At 34.1% G+C, this 6,627-nt stretch overlaps 1 long non-coding RNA gene across 1 annotated transcript; it reads right to left on the minus strand.

The window, feature by feature from the left end:
- Nucleotides 1–1,577: 1,577 nt before the first annotated feature.
- On the minus strand, nt 1,578–3,592 carry LOC134228357 (uncharacterized). Its single transcript, XR_009983969.1, has 2 exons — nt 3,070–3,592; nt 1,578–2,559 (listed from the first exon to the last, which is right to left on the minus strand). It is a non-coding gene; the product is annotated as an uncharacterized LOC134228357 (long non-coding RNA).
- Between the last annotated feature and the right edge of the window lie 3,035 nt (nt 3,593–6,627).

Below are 6,627 nucleotides of genomic sequence, written 5' to 3' on the forward strand. Positions count from 1 at the left end.
TTATCAAATAAATTGAATTTTATAGACTATATACAAATTATACATGTACATGTATATACATTTTAGTGATTTTAGTCATTTTTCTAGTAATTATAAATAAACAAATTAAACATACTTTGGTCTAATATCTTGGAGAATGGCGGACTTGACAGCTGAACAAAGAGAGTCATCAATATTAGAAATCTGCAACTGCTGCATCAACATTTCTTTGAGGGGGTGTATTAAGGTAAGGTTTGCGTCTCCCTCCAACTCATATTTTTTTTAATATGCACACATGCTATATATCAATTTATTCAGGGAGATTAGCTTCATCATTTAATATGATTTTCAAAGATATTGCCCGTCCCATTTTTTTAGTAAAAGACGCCAAATTTAACGTATTTCATATTTCACCTCGAATATTATTTTCATTGAAAAAATTGATTTATTTTATAAATTATCAAACTTTTATGATTAAAATTACCTGAATTAGTATAATTCATGCTTCTATTATTTAAACTTTTAATTTTCCGTTATCAAAAATGTGAAAATATGGGTAAAAAAGAAGATTTTTCAATTTTCCTTGATAAAGTGAAACCGTTGCCATGGCAACAAAAATATAAAAATTAACGTTTTACATATCTACCGATTCCATCAAAATTCATGAAGTTATTAATTTGATCATTTTCATTAATTTGAGCTAAAAAGATATGTATGTCCCCAATATTATTTCCATGGAAACGGGCTATATTATGGGTTCGGAACATAAAAATCAGGCCTTTTCTACACTTTTAAAGACAACATTGATATCACCTTGTCTTGGTGAATGTTAAAGACTAAATGTTATTTTTGATATTGTTTTTAGGCATAAATTGGCCAAAATATTCAAAATAAAACTCCTCCTGTGCTACATGATGGTCTAAAAATTTATTCCATGAAAGAACTCTAGTATTTATGGCAATCTTTACATCTGAATATTCTGATGAAATTGTCCATGCAACACTTTTAGAAGTACATGTATATGTATATAAACATACTTCAGAACATGTTGCAACTAAACCAATTAAAAGCCTATGAATTTGACCTCATGCTGATTTAGTTATTCCAACATTTAGTAACTTCTAGACATCTTTGTAGCAAAATATCTTTATTCAGTTATGGCTGGTGACTGTCATTATACATGTATGCCATTTTTTGAGTGAAATGTTGTAAGCATTGCATCCACGAAGCTGCTTTTTTTATAATTAAATGATTTCTTTACTTTGAAGAGTAGAAATGCTATCTTTAAAGTGATGTTTGTTTCCCCTCTCTTGACTCAGGGTAAAATTATTGGGTCGGTAGGTGAGAAAATCTTCAACAACATTTTTTTAAGGGGGATAAGAGGAATAAAAAGAAAAAAAAATATGGCCCTGCATTGAAAAAAAGTTTTCAGTCTGGTCATTTTAGTCAGTCGGTCTGGAGAGGCTGACAACCAAACATTTTTTAAAGATGGCCTATTTCTACACTTCATGGACATTAGCTCAATTATTGGATTAGGTACGTAGTCTGAGAATCTAAATTGAAATATCAGACAGAACAAAATAAAGATGAATCCTAAGTGACATCAATTCATACTTTAATGAGTTTACAGAGTACTTCTGATTTCAGAGAAAAGGCAAATTCTGCAAAATGACATAACACTGTCATAAATATTTGTCAAGAACAGGGAAAAAGAAAGAATGCTACAGTGATAGATATATCTCCTTGATATCCATGAAATAATAATTTAAATATAACAAAATTTTCTCCTTTTTTAAATCAAAATACAGAAAAAAATTAAAAGATTATAAATGTAAACAATTTTAAAATAAACTACATGTATTTGTGAAAGATTTTAATTTTAGTAGATTACTAAACTGGTCTGATCATTCCTACTAAATTAACAACCTTACAATTTCCAAGTGTCATGTTTTAAACTGTTAAAGTAGTGATAATTATACATGTTCACTGCAGCTTTATGTACAAAACTCATCAGTTTTCAGAAATACTTATTTGAGCATATTAGGTCCTGGTAAGAACAAAATTTAATGAATAAAAATACTAATCTTAATTGTTCATGTATTCATTTCCTTGCAATTTTACAAACCCTTTTAAGAAACTTGTTACATGTAAGTATAGACAAAAGCAACCTTCAATTAATACATGTACCTATGGTGTTGGTGTATACATTTATTTTACTGAAAACAAATTCAAAGATGGACAAACAGAGCATGCACTGCAATCATCACATACACATATTTTCTAATTATATGGAAAACAGCATGTATATACTAGATAGGATGTTGTTAAACATTAAATTTTCTTCTATAATCTATAGACATATAAAAATATGCATTGGGTATAACAAGTCAGAAGTTCTTCTCCAAATCTCCATTGATTTTACCATGTCTGGTTCAACATCTTAGCTTGATCCATCCAACTTTCTTGATATTCTTGAGCTGATATGGGATAACCTCTACTTTGATTGATGGCACAAATCTTTTAAGAAAACACTGAAGAACTTTTTTTGCTTCTTATCTATTCCAATTAATGACCCATGATCTGAAATCATATGTGTTCATTTTTACAATAACATTTAAGGAATTGCATTTTTGGAATTGCATATAGGAATATTGCACTGAGTTTCATTCACTCAATGAAATGAATAAATTCCCAATATAATCAATAAAGAATCAATATGAAACTATTGTAAAATTTACAGATTGAATTAGTGAAATGCAAATGCTTGATCAAGAAAATTGATGTTCTTGTCATGCACAATCTGTATCTTTTTTTTATTAATTAGAAAATTAGATATTAATCAAAATCAAACCTCATTTAAAAAGGTAACTTGAACAATTGAATACCTGTTCCAATAATGTTACAAATATTAGGCCTAAAAAGCAAGGATTTTATTTTTCATAATTTCTTGAATGAATGCATTTTTATTTATTGGCAATGTTGAGATATTATTCACATCATGACATCCTTGTACCGTTTATTAATCGTTTTTAAATCCGTAGTCAGTAGATCATTCATAACTTTCAGTAAAATGAATAGTTAAATAATTACCTGATGAAAATACTATCAACAATCAAACTGTCAACATCATCATTCGACATGGTCAAATGCACCGTGACTTTTCTTCCCTGTTCGGACTGCATATAGCATAATACTTTACAGGATACTCTCAGGTCTTTTCTTTTTTCTTTCCCATTCTCACATAAAATTTTAGTGTAGTGGTGAAGCGAGAAACACACAACAGCACAATGCGTCAATTACTTTCTTTTGATCGGAATGGCCGTGCAACTTGCCACGTTCCGTATCGAAAATAAACAAGTCCTCTTTTACTGGTTCATCCACATACATCACGCTAATCTCAAAGGCTTCTAAGATTCATATGCTTTGATTTGTTATAAGACTTTCTCCTGAAAACGTCCTTTGTTTTTAGTCCTAACAATAAGTGACAACAAACATCAAGTATGACAGAGGAAATTCGTCACCGAGATGCTTAGCATCGCTGGTTTAAATTCGCCTGTTTCAAACGCTTTGGTGATTCGCAAGAGTTATCTCCCTGTAAACGCAAACCTTACCTTAAAGAAACTGTTGGGGATTTTTCCCCACACAATAGGGTTTTAACAGTTTTAAAGGCTTCAGGATCTGTATCTTTCTTTCAACTGAAGATATATCATCTTCTTTGAGTGTGTAAATGTCCTTGGCATTTTTCTTTACATCCTTTGACATTAATGTAGCTTCTATGACTATTCGCTGTTCAAAGTAAAGGTTCAACATGTCATATGTTGAATTCCAATGAGTTGAAACATCACCTATGAGATTGTGTTTTGGAATATCTAGGAGAGTTTGCTTCTTTTTCAGTACAGCCATTGCAGTTGAACTCTTGTGAAGAAAGGTCACCTAGGTTCAAGCTCGTACACAAGTTTCAGAAAACCGAGATTTTCCAAGACGGAAAATGGACGCATATTTTTAGCAATGAAAATGCCTAATTGCCCTGGTAATGCTTGTGTGTCTTGTTGAAGTTTGAGTCAGTTTACTTTTTAGAACAAATGCTACTATGTAGTCTTAATTGCACTGTACTTGTTCAAGGGGTCATGGATTCCGAATTTACTGTCCATTTTCACGACTGAGATTTTACATCTTTATTTGACACACTACTTTCCTTCGTGAAGCTTTCGCTTTTGATACCGTGTTTCCTGTCCAAATGTTTAGACATCGATTATGTAGTACCGGTCGCGTATTTGATTTGTGTACTGCATATTATGTTACACACTGTAATTGTTTTGTCTGTTTCTCCATCAGTACGTAAAAAGTCGAAATATTTTCACACTGTCACTGACGATTTTGTTTTAGACGCCATTTTTGTCTTTAACATATTCTATTATATAAAGTGGAACCGAACCGAATTCCAGAAAACAGGACCGAACCCGACCGAAATTAATTGTTCCGCTGTTCCAGGGTATTTCGGATACCCGTGACAGCCCTTATTGTATAGGAAACTAGAGGGGGAAAATTACAAATAGTAAAGGAGGCAGGTAAGTGGAAATATTGAAATGAACTATACATTCAATTCATTTCAATATTTAACATGTGCCGACCTGCACACTGATGACTTTAAAATTCCAAGGGTATCTGACATCGAATACTCTCTGTTCTGTTCCCAAAGCCAAAAATCTTAGAGCAGCGAAGTGCTGTAGGGATGCTGGCAGACCTTGTGAACGCTGAATCGGTCTTTCCAAGTGCTCACCAACAACATATAGAAGTCTTAAAGATCGACCCTCTGTCCAAACGGAACCTCTTAATAATTTCATCATCACGGAAGGAGTAAATGGATTCAATCTATTCCTAACTACACACTGCCGTACGACGCAACATAATTAAAAACGCTTTTTTGAAACCCCGAAAAAGCTACGCTCTATTTACGTCGCATTTTCTGTAATGTATTCTACTTTTACCCTGTTCTTATTTTACCCTATGCCGTTCGGCCTCACTGATGCGTTTCATTGCATTTGTATTGTCTTGTGTACTTTTTATGTATTTGTATGAAGTAGTTGAATAATAACGCACATGGCGTGGTCAGACATATAACATGGTGTCAGAAGTTTAAGAGCCGATAAAGAGCCCTTACGACTATTGAATGATGTATATGTTAAGTGGTGCAGTTTCTACAGGATCTGGAATCCACTTGGAAAACATTCAAACTGCATGCAGATTTTATGTTCTAGGGACCCATCAAAGAAATGTCGGAACCGGAAAAGCGTTAGTACCTTTTGCTTTGGGGTAGGGAAGAAAGGAAGAACGACTTTTTCAACTTGGAAACTGTCAGAGGAGGAACAGTAGAAACTTCAGAAAAACGTAGAGAAGTTCGAGGAATATGTGAAGCCCAGATCAAACGTAATTTTCAGCCGTTACAAATTTCACAGTACAGTTCAAGAAACAGGTGAGACATTTGAAAATAGTTTGCTACTCAGCTGAAAATCTAAATGAAAGACTGGAATTATGACAAGCCAGATGAAATGGTTGGAGACATAATTGTGATAGGTGTTAGAAACTGCAGCTAGAGAAGGCTATGGAAATAGCGCGCACTCATGAACTCTCACAGCCCCAAGCCAAATCTATGGCAGGAGAAGACTCTTCAGTTAACTATGTTCACAAGGAAAAACCATCTCTACACAATAAAAGTTTCACAAAATCTGATAGAGGTCAACAACCCAAACACAAATTCAGATTGTTGGAATACCTGGTCTTCAAAAACCACATAGATATTGTCAATCAGAAACTCAAGCATCTCTTTTATGTTATCTTCAGAGTACTTGTGTGTGCAATCAGAAATCTCTGATTCAGCCAATCCGACAATCACTAAAGAGTCGTATAACGAAAATCTACCAAAAACCGGAAGCACACTTCAATCCAAAGACCTACCAACACATCTCGAAACCGTGAAACCGTCATCCAGCCTTGTGACCAGGTCAGGACGTGTCGTAAATCCACCGAAGAAATTCGAGGACTTCAACAAATAATTGTGTTGTGAAATTTAGTGCATTTGTGAAAAGTATTTACATGTGTTTCGTTCATATGTGTATGTGTGATTCAGTGATGTCTATTCACAAGATTCCCAAGAGTCAGGATTCATCAGAAAAAATTTTAATTCTTCAAGATATTTTGGTTTTGGTATTTTGAACTGGTTAAATATCAAAGACGTACTGTTGAAGAACAGAGTTCTACTGAGATGCGACGGTGCAACAGTGGTGTCATACTTCAACAAGGAAGGGGAAACGAAGTCCTTTCAACTGTATTGTCCTCTTTGGGAGATATTTCAATGGAGCAAACCCAGGGATATAGCGATTCGAGCTGCTCACATCCCAGGGAAGAAGATGTATTAGCAGACGACTTGTCGAGAGGTCGTCAGGGGGTTCGGAAAAAAAAATGGATCTTGAAGCAGAAGATTGTGAATCAAATTTTCCTGAAGTTCTCCACTCCGAATATAGACTTATTTGCCACAATAGAGAACAAGAAGTTGCCAGTGTTCTGCTCTCCCTTTCCAGATCAGTTAGCTTGGGCAGTAGATGCACTCAGTGTGCCATGGAAAGGGATGTTGGCTTATGCATTCCCCCC

This window comes from Saccostrea cucullata, unplaced genomic scaffold (assembly GCF_032062105.1).
Source record: "Saccostrea cucullata isolate Sc308-1 unplaced genomic scaffold, CSIRO_AGI_Scuc_v1 ctg11382, whole genome shotgun sequence".
NCBI lineage: Eukaryota > Metazoa > Mollusca > Bivalvia > Ostreida > Ostreidae > Saccostrea > Saccostrea cuccullata.